The sequence below is a fragment of the Eumetopias jubatus genome, unplaced genomic scaffold (assembly GCF_037043125.1).
Source record: "Eumetopias jubatus isolate StellerSeaLion01/CBP00866 unplaced genomic scaffold, mEumJub1_p1.0 scaffold_2, whole genome shotgun sequence".
Lineage (NCBI taxonomy): Eukaryota > Metazoa > Chordata > Mammalia > Carnivora > Otariidae > Eumetopias > Eumetopias jubatus.
In genome coordinates this window covers 190,525,251-190,541,619 of record NW_028274808.1, presented here as the reverse complement: position 1 = coordinate 190,541,619, position 16,369 = coordinate 190,525,251, and the positions used below count along the sequence as shown (strand labels likewise).

Here is a 16,369-nt window from a genome sequence, read left to right as displayed (position 1 = left end):
TGCAGCCATCAAAAGGGATGAGATCTTGCCATTTGCAATGACGTGGATGGAACTGAAGGGTGTTATGCTGAGCGAAATAAGTCAATCAGAGAAAGACATGTATCATCTGACCTCACTGATATGAGGAATTCTTAATCTCAGGAAACAAACTGAGGGTTGCTGGAGTGGTAGGGGGTGGGAGGGATTGGGTGGCTGGGTGATAGACATTGGGGAGGGTATGTGCTATAGTGAGCACTGTGAATTGTACAAGACTGATGAATCACGGATCTGTACTTCTGAAACAAATAATGCAATATATGTTAAGAAAAAAAAAAAGAAGATAGCAGGAGGGGGAAGAATGAAGGGGAGTAAGTCGGAGTAGGAAACAAACCATTAGAGACGATGGACTCTGAAAAACAAACTGAGGGTTCTAGAGGGGAGGGGGGTGGGGGGATGGGTTAGCCTGGTGGTGGGTATTAAAGAGGGCACATTCTGCGTGGAGCACTGGGTGTTATGCACGTTCTATTTATCTGTTTGATCTATGGCTGTGTTTCCGAGTGTTCAATAGAACTAACACTACAGCAAACATTTGGGTCAAGAGGGTTAACTCTTTAAGTCTTTCTTGATACATACCTCAATTCATCAATTCTAAGATACCAATCCATTGTAAGATACAGTGAAAGAAGTACACGACTTTACTTCTGGAGAGGAGGAAAGGGGAGTTGGTAAAATCAAGAAAGTGGTTTTTATGTCTCTCAAAACATTTTGACTCTATGTGTATCTGTGAAATCTGATAAAAATAAAAACTGAAAGGAAAAATCAAGCCAGAAAATTATGTCTACAGGGGGTGCCTGGGTGGCTTGTTAAGCATCAGACTCTAGATTGTGGCTCAGGTCATGATCTAGGGTCATGGGATCAAGCCCCACATCTGGCTCCGTGCTCAGAGGGGAGTCTGCTTGGGATTCTCTCTCTCTCTCTTCCTCTGCCCCTCTCCACCCTATGCGCGCTCTCTCTCTCTCTCTCTCTAAAATAAAAATTTTAAAATAAAATTGATTTATTAATCAATAAAAAAGAAAATTATGTCTACAGTGTGACCTCATTATTTAAAACAAAAAAAAATTCATAGAAAAATTTTTAAGGATCCACAAGGTAAGTTTGAGAGTGAGTTTTGTTTGGGCGCCTGGGTGGCTCAATCGGTTAAGTGACTGCCTTCGGCTCAGGTCATGATCCTGGAGTCCCAGGATAGAGTGATACCCTCCAGTTGGAAGATTCATTATGTGGCCATAAAAATAAGCTTGAGGAAGACTTCCCAATGATTTAGAAAATTCTTATGTTGCCATGTTAAGAGATCTAAAGCAGGCTAGAGACATCTGATGAGAGATGATGGATGAAATACAAGCATTTACTTTTTCTGATTTCCAAAACCACACCAGATGGGAACAAGTGAGACATATAAAGAAAAGCATAAATCTCTCAGGATAAAGACTTTGAGAGAAAAGTTAATGATGACTACATTTTGCAAGGGAGAAAGCAGCTGTAATTGAGTGGAGTTAGCAAATCCAAAAAGCTAAATATAAGCTAGCACAGGGGGAAGCCAAAGTAATTCAATTTTATCCTGCTTGTTATGAGTTGGCTTATGTCCCCCCACAAAATCGTACGTTGAAGCCCTCATGTCCATACTTTGAAGCCCTAATGACCTCAGAATGAGACTGTATTTGGAGATAGGGCCTCTAAAGAGATGATTAAGTTAAAATAATTTCATTAGTGTGGGCCTTAATCCAATATGATTGGTGTCCTTGTAAGAAGAGATTAGGGCACACACCTGCACGGAGGGATGACCATGTGAAGACACAGGGAGAAGATGCTGTCTATAAGCCAAGGAGAGAGGCTTCAGAAGGAACCAACCTCGCTGACACTTTGATCTTCGCCTCTTAGCCTCCTGAATTCTGAGCAAATACATTTCTGTCATTTAAGCCTCCCTGTCTGTGGTCTTTGTTGCGGCAATGCAAGCAAATTATATACCGCCAGTCCCTCAGAAGGAATTCATAAAAATGGGTATCTCTGGAAGCTTAGGGAGAGTGGTGTGTCAGACCAGAGGATTCCTTGGGGTCTGTGTAAGTGAAATCCCTGGGTGCCTGGGTGGCTCAGTTGGTTAAGTGACTGCCTTCGGCTCAGGTCATGATACTGGAGTCCCGGGATCGAGTCCCGCATCAGGCTCTCTGCTCAGCAGAGAGTCTGCTTCGCCCTCTGACCCTCCCCCCTCTCACGCTCTCTCTCTCTCTCAAATAAATAAAATCTTAAAAAAAAAAGTATTTGAAATCCCCATATGCCCTCCTTGAATTTACCCGTCTCCACCCTGGGTGATGATTAGAGGTTTATTTTCTAAGGAAGATAAAACAGAGAGGATCTTAGGCAGGTGGCAATGGTCACACTCGAGAGCAGTGGTAAATACAATAACAAAATGAAGTGTCGGGTAGAATTCTGAATGCAGAGACATTGCTCCCACTCTTCTTTTTCCACTCAATCTTCATAAAACGGGAAGTGTGGCTTTGGCATTCAGAAGAGATTTGAAGAATCTCCTCTAATAAATTTGGCTAGCCCATGACATCAGAAATTTCCTCAAATGAAATAGCTTCATCAGAACACCCTATACAGTGAAGCCCACACTCAAAAAGAACCCCTGCTTCTGTTCCCTGTGCTCAGAACTTCTAATGACCTAAGTCATTATCTTCCCTGGGCACTCATGAAGCCCTTCCTCCTGAATTCCCAATTTAGCTCTCTTAAAGGTTACACAGATCCACTTATAATGTGCATGACATCTAGTAGTCAAACGGGTTTTAAGATTTTGAATTTGGTTACCTACATATAAATACAGTTTCCTCAACATTTAACCGTGCTTCGAATTTTATCTGTTCATGTAAATATAATGCAGTGGAAATGTTGTGTTAATTTATCTACATGATTTGCAGTATGTATTTCTTGTACTAAGGCAGTAGTAGATATAGCAAAAGAACTTATTATTCCTGTAATAGCAGTAATGCCTAGAATAAGAGCAGCAATAAATCTTTTTGGTCGACGTAAAGCATTATCTACAAGCTGAATTGCATACATGCCAGGATCATCATACCATTGTTCTTCCAAATTCACAGGCAGAACCACATTAAGGAGGCTGATGGACAATCATAAAGACAGTAGGATCGATAGTTGGGTCCATGCAGTTAGTTAAAATGCATCTTGAACAAGATATATAATAGGTATGATTCTATTTACATGTAACTGCCCTTGGCCCTGTATTAAAAGGGCATGAGGGGGGCCCACACAAGCTGTGACTACGTCCATGTGGTCAGGATGCCTTGGGTCTTTTTAGAAATCATTCCCGTGGCAGCCAGTAACCTATACAATTCAGGATATATCTGAGTACCATTATGAGATTTAGTAATGAATATTGGGCTAACCCATCCTAGCGAAAACCATCTGTTCACCTTTTCTGGCTTAGTTATTAGGTTATCATTCCAGTAATATCTTGATTATTTAGGTAGGCTCTGTAATCATAGTCTGGACTAGATATTGAAAAATCAAAAATGGATAAATGGGAGTTATGAGGTGAAAACTGTAATCCTTTCGATTGAAACATACATTCGTGCCACAGAGGAAATCCTTTAAATCTATCAACATTATTCCAAGCACCATTTAAATCCCCTAATAAAGCCTCACATAGAGGAATAGACGTAGGTGGATTATCATGGACCACAGTATCCTTGTAATTATAACTCCCAATATATTGCAAGTTAAGTACCCAAAGATCCCTAGTTTTCGGATTTCCATTAGGAGAATCGGTTAATAGACTCCTTAAGTCGGAAGACAACCAGCAGGTAAATTTGTTGTTTTAGTACTGAGACAAATAGGAGGATTATCAAGTCTTCCGTGAAAGGAAATGTTTAAATCTGTTTTATGTAGGATAAATGAATTTGACTCCCCTCCTAAAAGATCTGAATTGTTAGTGAACACACGAATAGAAGACGACCCCCAAGGTGTAGGATGTAATATTGGGGGGTTTGGAATATAAGCCCAATATTGAGGAGCAGAAACACGTTATCACCTGACATGAGATGATCGCAAGCATAGCCACAAACTTGTTCTCGGGTAACACCTTGTCCCTCCACGACTCGCTGTGCTTGATTGGAGAGTTGTTTCAGCTGTCCCCAAGTCGGTGGGTTGTTCCGCAGTGTAGTAGGGGTAGGTGACACGACAGGACTGGTCTGTGGTTCTTCAAGGCACAGCCGGCTTAAGGGCGGAACCAGGGCATCAGCGGCTTCTGGAGATTGGGCAGAACTTTCTCTAAATGGAGTATTTAAAGGGGGTAAAAGTCTACCTGTTGGTCGTGGGAGTGGAGGGTGTCCGTGAGACATGATGCCAACTTAGTCTGTCAGGGATCCAGATAGGTGAGTCCGTCCTGTGGAAAGACACAAGTATAGCCTCGCCCACACGCCCTTTCCAAGACCCTGACAAGAGATCTTTCCACATCAGTTTCCCAATGTTTCATAACGGGAGAAATTTCATGAGAATCAAAGTAGTTGATGACAAATAGCGCATGATTCAACACATCATGTGCAGAGCTATACATGTATTCTGAGTTTTGTAATTTGGAAATTTGAGTCTTTAAGGTTTGATGAGCTCTTTCCACTATAGCTTGTCCCTGCGGGTTGTAGGGAATACCTGTGCTATGTGAAATTTTGAATGAATCACAAAATTTTTGAATGCAGACGAGGTGTACGCGGCTGCATTGTCTGTTTTGATAGCTTTAGGCATTCCTGCATAAGCAAAGCAAAACATTCAATGTTGAGATACGTCTTTAAAGGCTTCCCCTCTACGGGCTGTTGCCATAATTGAGAAAAGGTTATCTACAGAGACATGCACATAGCTAAGCTTACCAAAGCTAGAACATGAGTCACATCCATTTGCCAAAGATCATTAGGCCTAAGGCCTCGAGGATTAACTCCCATAGCCAGGGGGGGCTGTGTAGTTGAACATATAGAACATTTTCGAACTATTGCCCTAGCCGCTTCTCTTGTTATGTGAAACTGCCTTCTCAAAGAAGCTGCATTTTGATGATGAAGAGCCTGATTAGCAGTGGCTTCCTCAATCGTGAAAACTGTCTCCCTAGTTAATAAATCAGCCATACTATTTCCTACTGCCGAAGGTCCTGGCAATTTGGGATGGCCACGAATATGACCTACATAAACTTTATGTATCCTTGTTCTTACTAACTCCTGTAGCTCTTGTAGTCGAGGAGCAATAGTAGTTTTATTTTGAACTATAATGGCGGTTTCAATAACCGGAAACAGCCTGGCCACATACTGAGAATCAGTAAAAAGACTGAATGGTCGGTCATGTAAAGTTTTAAAAGACTTCAATTACAGAAAAGAGTTCAGTTCTTTGTGCTGAGGTTTCTGCGGTTTTAACTGTTTTATGGTCATTGATGATGTATGTGTAGCGTTTCCGGTTGAGGAACCGTCTGTAAACACAAGAGCGGCTGGGTGAGATAAGGGAGAGGAGCTGACTATTTTGGGAAAGATGAATGAGTGCTCTTTTATATGAACTGCAGCAAGGGGTTGGAAGGTAGATGATATTTAATAGTCCCGGCAAAGACTGAATAGCAATTTGCCAGTCATCGTCCAACTGGAGTAGGTGATCGAGTCGTTCCTTTTTATATGGCAGGGTTAATGAATAAAACTCTTTTCCAAACAGCTCAATATTCCTAGTTCTTCCCTTAATGCTTAAGAGAGCTACCAAGGTGGTATAAGCACAAACAACTTTCTTTGTGGTTACCGGGAGATGAATCCACTCCAAAGGTCCTTCCTGCCATAACAATCCAGTTGGAGTACGAGCAGTAGGTAAAATTATAAATTCCCAGACTTTAGCATAGTCTAACCGTTGCAATTGTTGATTTTTAATAGCCATTTCTACCTTAGAAGAGTTTCCATAGCCTCGGGGGTTAATTGCCTGATAGAGTTAGGGTTTGAATCTCCACGCAGAACATTAAACAGTGGCTGGAGATCATGGGTAGTTAGTTTTAAGTAGGGTCTCACCCAATTAATGTCTCCCAGCAACTTCTGAAAATCATTTAAGTACATAGGGAATCAGTTCGTCATTGTAGATGTTGAGGAGATATGGATGAGGTATTAATGATGCTAATTTACTGGGATTTTTTCTGGTGCGATAATGAGTCCAAAAAAAATTTTTTTTTTAAAGATTTTATTTATTTATTTGAGAGGGAGAGAATGAGAGATAGAGAGCATGAGAGGGAAGAGGGTCAGAGGGAGAAGCAGACTCCCTGCTGAGCAGAGAGCCCGATATAGGACTCGATCCCGGGACTCCAGGATCATGACCCGAGCCGAAGGCAGTCGCTCAACCAACTGAGCCACCCAGGCGCCCGAGTCCAAAATTTTGTAAGGACATAGTTAAAGTATTCAAGGCTTTTTCAAGCAGGGAATATTGAGAGTGACTTATTAATATATCATCCATATAATGAATGCAATACACCTGAGGATACATTTCTCTGAAACTGGATAAAGCCGGATCCACAGATTTGACATAAAGCGGGGCTATTCTTCATTCCCTGTGGCAATACTATGCATTGAAATCTTTGATAAGGACGTTTAAAATTTGGAGAAGGGATACGAAAGGCTAATCTCTTGCAATCTTGGGAAGCCAAGGGAATGGTAAAGAAGCAGTCTTGTGACTATAACATGATCTCCTTTGGGAACAGCAACAGGAGATGGCAACCCTGGTTGTAGACTTCCCATAGTTTCTATGGCAATATTTATAGCCCTCAGATCTTGTAATAATCTCCATTTTCCAGATTTCTTTTCAATGACAAAAATAGGAGTATTCCAGGGGCTATTTGTGGGTTCTATATGACCCTTAGTCAGCTGTTCTTGTACTAATTTGGTTACAGCCTGTATTTTTTCTTCAGTTAAGGGCCATTGCTCTACCCATACTGGGTTATCATCCTTCCAAACTACTGGATCGTCTGTAACCTTAGCAATGGCCCCTAAGATAAATTTGATTGACAGCCCAAACCTTCCCGGGATTTCCTTTGATTAGGAATTATAGGTGTTGTCCTACCTTCATGGGTTTTCCCCAAGCCTTGATTAGGATCAAAGCCCATTTGTAGCATCTGTGCAGTTACCTTATCACTGGGGCTAAGAGTAGCACTCCCATTTGAGATAAGATGTCTCTCCCCCATAGAGTCACTGGTAGGGAGGGAATGACATATGGAAGGAAAGTCCTTGATGACTCCTCATGATTCCAAATTAATATCTGGGAGCTTTTTGCTACGTTGCTAGCAGACCCCAAGCCCACCAAGGCTGAGGGAGTACTCTTAGTTGGCCAGGCACTCGGCCAATCTTCGCCTGCAATGCAGGTTACATCTGCCCCAGTATCCAATAGTCCCTCAATGAGCTTCCCTTGTATCTTAAGAGTTTTGGTGGGGCGTGATGTTTTTACCTTTTGGACCCAGGTGGCCATATCACTGGACCCAAATCCTGCTTCACCTCTAGGGGCGTCGGTTGTCGTAGGATTGTTGAGAGAAATCAAAGGCAATAAGAGCAGCTGTGGTATCCTTTGGCCTGGATGGATTTGAATAGTTTTAATAGGTGGTTGCAACATGATTTTAATTTCCCCTGTATAGTCAAAATCAATAACACCGGGTATAACTTTTATTCCTTGTAAAGAAGTGGAACTTCTCCCTAAGATAAGTCCCACAGTGCCATTCGGAAGTGGCCCATAAATTCCTGTGGTTACTGTTGAGTATGATTGATCAGGGGTTAATATTGCTGAGGAGATGGAACACAGGTCCAATCCTGCACTCCCATGGGTGGCTTTTGAGAGGTCGGACACTGTCCTCCGGCACTGAATGGATTGTTGGGAGTTCCGGGTTATTTGTGGGGCCTGAGTCGGGCCCCGTATCTAGTTTCCCGAATGATTTTGAATTATAGGCTGTAGTTTGGGAGGATTATTCTCAGACCTCTGTCCATTAGGTGGCAGCAAGTTTCCATTCTTGTGATATTTGGATCGGCACTCCTTTGCTCCAATGAAAACCCTCGTTACAGCGAGGACATTGAAGTTCGAGGAGGCACTACAGTAGTGATAGGAATTGTGCTACCAGAGAGAGTCCCTAACTTTTGGGGGCAGTTTCTGCCGAGATGAGCCATTTGTCCGCAGGAAAAACAGGCGGCAGTATTAGGCCCATTAGGTTTAGGAGGCTTTGGGTTGTTTATATTGGCAAGGAACTGAGTACTTGTTTGCCCTTGGAGGGCGGCTGCTATTGCTATGCCCTGTAAATAGGATGGTGTAATTTCTGAGCAAACTTGAACGAAATCATTAAGTGTACCAGTTTTCCTAATGGGTCTTACTAAAGTTTGGCAGGCCACATTAGCATTCTCAAAAGCCAATTGTTTTATTATGATCTGTGCAGCTTCATCATTAGGAATGATCTTCTCAACTGCATCAATAAGCTTTGCCAGAGAATCTTGATAAGGTTCTTCTGGATTTTGTTTAATGTTACTCAAGCCTGTAGTTCTCATCTCACCAGCAGGCAGGTGTCTCCATGTATTAACAGCCAGGCTAGGAACACTGGCTTAAGGCCTCTTTGGATAGATTCAACTGATTGCGGGCCGCGACCATTCCTCTAGACCCATCAGCATGTCAAATGTTATGGAGCGACGTCCTGATTTTCTATTCATAGCAATCTGTTGTTTAGCCAACTCCTCATATTCAGCTTTCCAAAGCAAGTATATCCCTGCGGGAAGACAGTATTTGGCAGTCTGATGCCAATCATAAGGAGTCATCCACCGACTGGCAAGTGCCTCGACTAATTGCACAGTATATAGGGAAGTAGACCATAATCTGATACTGCCTTTTTGAGTTCTTTTAAGACCTTATAGGGAAGTGGCTCCCACTGAGGTTCATCCCATTCATCACCAAGTGTAACAGGAAAGCATTTAAAGGTTAGATCCCCATCTCGCAGGGCGTCTTGTATTGCTCCTTTAAAACCAGTACTCTTAACGGGCGGTAAGGGTTTTTTATGAGCAAAGGTTTTATTCTGTGGGGTTTTTTGTGGTTTATGTAGATTTGTTAAAGAGCCATAATCAGGGGCCGTGATATTTGCCAAAAGGTCCCAATCTTGTTCATGGTATTTAGCAGCTTCCTCCTAAAGAACTGCCTTATCCTCGGAGGAAAGTTGATCATCTCTATTTTCAACCTTATTATCTTTGTCATCTTTTGATTCTATTTCGTCCACGGCAAGCACCGGGGAGGCTGATTTACGCGGTAAGGGAGTTTCCTCAGTTGGACTGGCACCATGCGTTTCCATTAATTTTTTATTTAAAACTTGTGAACGGGGTAAAGGGTCTAACATCTCTCTCAGCAGTGCCCACAATGAGAATGCCTCTACGGGCACATTCTCAGGCCCATGGTTAGAAGAATACAGCCACATTTCTTCTATTTTGTTCCATGCTCTAATATCAAGACTAGCATCTCTCGGAAACCAGGGGCAACATACCTCAACAAAGGCTAAAAATCTAGCCAACTGAGCATGAGTAATTTTGATACCCCTTTTCTCTATCATATGCTTAATGATATCAAAGAGTCATCGTTCCTTCGACTCATTATGGCCCATAGCTTCTCTGAAGTTCAGTGTTTCTGCTCACTCTTACTCTGTATTCCTTCACAGAGGGGCCTGCAGTACCCACGAGCAGAGTCTTATCCATCCCTGTAGGAAGGCTTACCTTCAAGTCCCTGTTCGGGCGCCACTTGCCAGAGTCCAGCTCCAGCAGGAAAGGGTTCCTCGAAGAAAAGGACGGCGTCGGCGAGGAAGGAGACACAGACACAGGATCAGGTTGTAAGCATCTCCTGACAGCCTCGGAGGGACTTTATTTATTCATTAGAATATCTCCTTGTTTTTCCATTCTTTCATAACACGTGATTTTGTTTTTTACATTTTATTGCAACCATTTCGGATTTAAAAACAAAGGTGCTAAACAGAGCATGACAGTGCGAGACAAAGCGTGACCTATCTGCTGTGTGCTAAAGCGAAAAAGTTGTATTTTTACTTTTGCTCAAAGGTTTATCTAAAGTTTATTCTTTCTCCAAAGGCAGCTTACAATGTGTGCACCCTATCTTATCAAAGGACTTATTCCATTTCTATATGTTTTCGTCTCTTGTCCTTGCTCCACAGACACCACGGAGGATTGCTCCTCTTAATCTTTACCCAGAGGCTGACGGATGATGCCCGCACCCTTTTTCCCTTAATCTTATACCATTTGTTCATGTCCTCATTATCAACTGAACATTTTTTCATGTGTCTGTTAGCCATTTGTATGTCTTCTTTGGAGAAGTGTATGTTCATGTCTTCTGCCCATTTTTTGACTTGATTATTTGTTTTTTGGGTGTTGAGTTTGAGAAGTTCTTTATAAATTTTGGATACTAGCCCTTTATCTGATATGTCATTTGCAAATATCTTCTCCCATTCTGTAGGTTGCCTCTTTGTTTTGTTGACTATTTCCTTTGCTGTGCAAAAGCTTTTTATCTTGGGCGCCTGGGTGGCTCAGTTTGTTAAGCGACTGCCTTCGGCTCAGGTCATGATCCTGGAGTCCCGGGATCGAGTCCCGCATTGGGCTCCCTGCTCAGCAGGGAGTCTGCTTCTCCCTCTGACCCTCTTCCCTCTCATTCTCTCTCTCAAATAAATAAATAAAATCTTAAAAAAAAAAAAAGCTTTTTATCTTGATGAAGTCCCAATAGTTCATTTTTGCCTTTGTTTTCCTTGCCTTTGGAGACGTGTCTAGCCAGAAGTTGCTGTGCCCAAGGTTGAAGAGGTTGCTGCCTATGTTTTCCTCTAGGATTTTGATTGGTTTCTGTCTCATATTTAGGTCTCTCAAAAGATTTTATTTTTAAGTGACCTCTACACCCAGTGTAGGGCTCCAACTTACAACCCTGAGATCAAGAGTCGCATGCTCTACCGACTGAGCCAGCCATGTGCCCCATTATTCTTAAAACCTTGTTCATGAGAATATTGCTGGAACAACAGTTGCTGGTAGATCATCAGCCAATCTGAGTCTACTGCCACCTTGACAGTGTAACAGAGTAGGGGAATGAGAGGACAAAGTCAGGGTATTTTGATATTTTGAGGTTTTTGGGGCTGGTTTAAGACAGGTCTTTCAATGCAGGAGCCTGATTAGGATTGGTGGACACAATGAGGCAGGGGTTCCCAGGGGGAAGGTTTAGAAGTGTCTTGATATATAAACAGTCATTTGATACTATATATTAAAATATTGAGCAGTCTGATGTTCACTTAAATTGGTTTGATTTCAGAAAGCTCCTAACAGGAATAATAAAGTCATTTGCAACTTTTTATCTCCCTGGGCAAGAGTTCCCCGGAATAGTTGAGTCATGTTGTCAAAGAGGGTCATGACACAATTTGTTTTTGCCATTCAGCAACTTTGAAGCATGACTTAGCAGTTTTTACATTAACAAAAAACTAGTATTGCTGTACAATGTTGATTTTACTGAGAGATTTTTTTTTTCTTTTAGAGAGGGGGAGAGATAGGGGTAAGGGAAGAGGGAGAGGGAGAGAGAGAATCCATGTGCAGCAGGGCCGACCTCCACTCTCAATTCTGCTGCTGCCTTTGCCAGGCAGACATTGTCACACAGTCCTGAATTCAAATTGTACTTCTCCTATCCCCAAATGTGTGACCACATGTAAGTTACCCATGCAGTTGTAAAATGTGCATAATACTGATCTCAAAGGGTCATTGCGAATATTGAAAATAAGGGAATTAATAAATGTAAAAAGCTGGATATAGAGTTGGTATTCCAAAAATTACAAATGATAAAAGAGTACTTAGGTTTCTCATCATAGCCTCCGGGGTCTGGTGGCTGGGCACTCTCTGTGTCTAGTGATTTTTATGTGTAAACAACTTTGATGGGGTGTTGGACAATTCAGTTTGGTTCTGACATTAACTGCCTGGAGTTAACAGACTCACCAGGACTCATTCCCACAGGACTGCCCACCCTCACTTCAGATGCCAGTAATAAGTATCAGGTCCCCAAGCTTCTCCCACTTCTGTCAAAGTTTGGCTACAAAGCCGAGGGTCCCCAGCCCCCAATTCCCCGTCCCCCCCACCCCTGGTTCCATAATTTGCTTCTATGATTCACAGAACTCAGGAAAATGCTCTGCTTGCTGTTACATTTTGTTATAAAGGATGCAAATGAACAGCCACATGAAGCAGTATACAGGGCAAGGTCCAGAGACACCTGTGCACAGGAGCTTCTGTTCCTCGGAGTTGGGGTACATCACTCTGCTGGCACATGGATGTATTTGCCAATTTGTAAGCTTTCCGAACCCATTGCTTAGAGGTCTTTAAAGGTTTCATTACATAAGCATGACTGATTAGATCATTGGCCATTAGTGACTGAACTCAATCTCTGGCTCCCTACCCCTCCCCAGAGGTGGGGGGGGGGGATGGGGCTGAAGGTTGCAACCCTCAAATCATACCCCTGGCTGTTTGCTCTGACAACTAGATCTCATCCTGAGTCTATCTAGGGAGCTTCCCAGACTTAACCTCATTAGAGTAAACTCAGGTATGGTTGAAAAGGGCTCATCATGAATAACAAAAGATGCTCCAATCTCCCGTCACTCAGAAAATTCCAAAGGTTTAAGGAGCTGTGTGCAGGAACTGGGGACAAAGACCAGATTTATTTTTATTATTATTATTATTCCACTGGCTACCCCCTGGTCTTTGACTACAGATCCTGTGCAGCAAAATGATCATACCTATCAGAATGTTTACATTTGATGCAGCATTTATAGAACAGATATAGCAATAGTACCAACATGAATATACCTAACAGATTAGGAGAAGCCAATGGGGGCTAGAGATAGATTTGAAGAAACAACTAATTTGTTCCATAAAGCCATTACATACACTTTCATATTCTTGAAAATTACATATATTTTCCCTATTCTGCTTAATCCACAAAAACAGTGGTGATATGTATTTCTGCATAGCACACTGGCACATTGGCTTGACATTTTATTTTGTTATAATAAAATTTGATTGCTAATTGGATTGTTCTTTTCTCCCTTGATCTAGTGCAGTTTGTGCTTATGATAAGCTTGTGCTGGACTATTTAGCATAGAAATCAACTGATGGTTAGCTAGATCCAGTTCCTCCTCAGGCCAGTATTTTTCTGTAGATATGTCCCGAAGAGGTTTTGACACAATCCCCCAATACATTTGGTAACCAATACTGGTGTTATCATAAGACTTATTTATATGAGCTAGTCGAATCTTACCAATGCCACTGGTATTATACCATATTGCAGTGTGGTCATGGTACAGTTTTGTAGCCTGAAAAATAGGAGTCCAAAGATACAGTCATGTTACTAGAGTTCCATTTAGTCATTAATGGTTGGTCCACTTCATTATCATATCATATGACCAGTATGTCTTCCAGAGTGATCTCACTCAGATTTTCAGGCTGCCATTTGACTTTGTCAGGTTCCAAAAGCAGTGTGGTCTTGGCAAACACTAGCTTTACACTCTGGGCATCTGGTGTAACTGTGCTAAGAGATAATACTATTTCCTTGCTCTGAGCCTCTCTAGAGTGAGTAATATAATATTGGGTTTCCCTTATTGCCTACCTCGCTTATCATTTCTTTACCCTCAGCTGTTATTTCTCCTTTTCTCCATATGTGTTTTATATATATCTTTTTTACCCAAACTTTTCCACCTTTGGAAGGGACATTGGTCCAGATTTCTGGCAGTGATACTAGTCTAGCTAGTGCCTCTCCCTCAGTCCAGTCCTATTCATACAGGGTAGCGTTACACATGTACACAACTAGTGGGCTGTCTCAACCAGTAGGCGTGACAATAGCATTTGCTGTCAACTCCAACTTTCCCAGATGGGGTGCAGGCACAGCCTACCCATCAGGTCCTCACAGAGTTCTGACATAAAGGTTTAAAAGCATAGTTATGGCTTCCTACTTAGGAATCATCTCTGCTTCCAGTAACTGCAGTTGGATCCCTGGCTCTGGAAGCATGGCATCAGGTAGGAAAATAGAAAGTTGTGGTGACATGGGGGAGAACTGTATAATAACACCAGCATTCTCCCACACCCCCTTCCCCAGATCCCCCAGAAAACTGGAGGAATCTCTCCAGCTGGGGACCCTTAGCCCCGCTCATGTTGAGTGTGAGCACATGTTCATGAAGTTGGGTAAGCCAGTCCCTCACACCTTTATTTCTCCCCCTACCCCTGTTTTAGACAGCAAATGTTCAACTGCCCATTCCAGTTCTCTATTAAACCACTCCTCTGAGAACGATATGAAGCATGGTATGCCCATTTGATGTGATATCTCTTGGCCCACTGTTGGACACTATGAGCTGTAAAGTGCGTCCTTTGGCCAGAAGAAATGAAACTCAGTCACCTAAATTGGTCCAGTATATTGCGTTCCAATCCTTTAACAGTAGTTTGAACATCTGCATACATTTGGGTATGCAAAGCCCAGTCTGGAGTGTCTATTCCTCTCAGGGCCCATTTATAGCTTCCTGGAGCCACCAGCATTTGTCCAATGTATACACTTCCCAGGTATTGATGAGTCCTTTCTCCCAGAGAATTTTCCCCTATAGCCATTTGCAGCCTCTCTTGTTGGCAAACAGAACAGTTCCTGAGTGTTTTGTGACTCAGAGGGTGCAAGAGGAATATGTGTAGATTCAGCTCATCTCTGCACTGCTACAGCACTGCCATGTCCTCTCATTGCATGGACACAGATATTCACTTCAAGGGAGAGCAACAGAAGGTCCACTTGGTGTTCCAATCATCTTTTGAACCTGGAAAAGAGTTCTGATGGGCATCAACATGTCTTACTTTAATGCACCCCTTAAATTCCCACAGCAATTGCCACAGGGCTATTCCCTCTATAGGCATCCCTTTACCAGTCAACTTTTCCACTGCTCATTTACCTGACCACATGGCCAGCATTGCCTCCTGCCCATAAGTTGGTAAAAACTCGAAAGCTTTGACCTTTGTTCAATTCTTCCATCTCTGATATGAAAAGAGCATGCAGTTCAGCTAGTTGAGCTGATTTATTCTTACCTTCTTCAGAGTCTTTCCATCTGCAGGTCTTAATGTTGCAGCCTTGCAGTATCCAAACAGGATACTACTCATTTTCCTTGGAGCAGTTCTTGGTTGGTCAATTGAGTGGTGTTCTTGGGCACTGTCCATGTGGTGACAGGTTTTGGTGGCTTCTGAAGTGGTTCCACAGTCAGTCGTTGGGAAAAGAGCTTACCTTCCTGCACATACAGGTGGGTGCCTCCTCAATTTCCCTGGTAGCAGGCTCCTGTAGAAACTGTTTTCATTTTATTCTGGAACTCCTCGGGACCCTACCTTCCTTATTAGAGTGTTTCTCTGACATCACCCAAGACACTATGGGTATCTCAGGTTTCATGGTTATTTCATGTCCTTTAGCCATATAGGCAGCCTCAAATGCCCAACAGCAAGCTAGTGATTGTCTCTCAAATGCTGAGTACTGGGCAACAGCATGTGGAATTTTCTGGTTCAAAATTCAAAGGCTGCCACTGGGAGGCACACAAAGGCTTTCACTATGGTCTCCAGTCTGCATGTCCACTGGCAGACACTTCTAAAATTATATCTGAGTGGGGATCATAGGGCTTAAAAGCACTGAGAGAGTTATCCCTGTATATAACTGAGATGTGGCTTGCTTTTGTTCAGCTCCCCACTCAAACATGGCCTTCTCTCAAGAAGTCTTTAGGAACTAGCAATATTTCAAAATGCGGAATATGCGTTCTCCAAAATCCACATAAACAAACCAAAACGCTGGGCTCCTTGTTTGGTCCTAGGGGTGGGTAATAAATAACAGCTCACTATTTTCAGTCACTTGTGAAATGTCCTGGGTGGCTCCTACCCAGATTATTCTCAAGAATAATCGCTGGTTGGGTGGGTCCTTCAATCTTTATTGGATTTATTAACCTCCCTCAGTTGTTCATGTGAGTCACTATAGCACTCAAGTCAGTCCTAGCTTGCCCTTAGGTTTCTAATATTATCATAAGTTCATCAATATAGTATATTATTACACTTGGGTCCTGCATCAAATCTAAACCTTTTCTGACCAAATTACGACAGGAAACTAACTGGTGTATCCAGATCACCCTGTGGCGGTAAAGCAGTAAAGTAGGTGTAAATCATTCTGCTCAGCCACACTACCTTGCTCTTCCCTTGCTCTTCCTCCCTGAAAGAAGGAGAGAAATCTCCCATGTGAAAGGAACCCTTCCTCTACCAGGAGGAAGGGAGACATCCTTATTATCAGAGAC

General features: G+C 42.5%; 1 long non-coding RNA gene across 1 annotated transcript; it reads right to left on the bottom strand.

Annotated features, from left to right (window-relative positions):
• Positions 1-14,467: 14,467 nt before the first annotated feature.
• Positions 14,468-15,438, bottom strand: LOC114198025 (uncharacterized). The gene is made up of 2 exons (XR_003607008.1): positions 15,135-15,438; positions 14,468-14,869 (listed from the first exon to the last, which is right to left on the bottom strand). It is a non-coding gene; the product is annotated as an uncharacterized LOC114198025 (long non-coding RNA).
• Between the last annotated feature and the right edge of the window lie 931 nt (positions 15,439-16,369).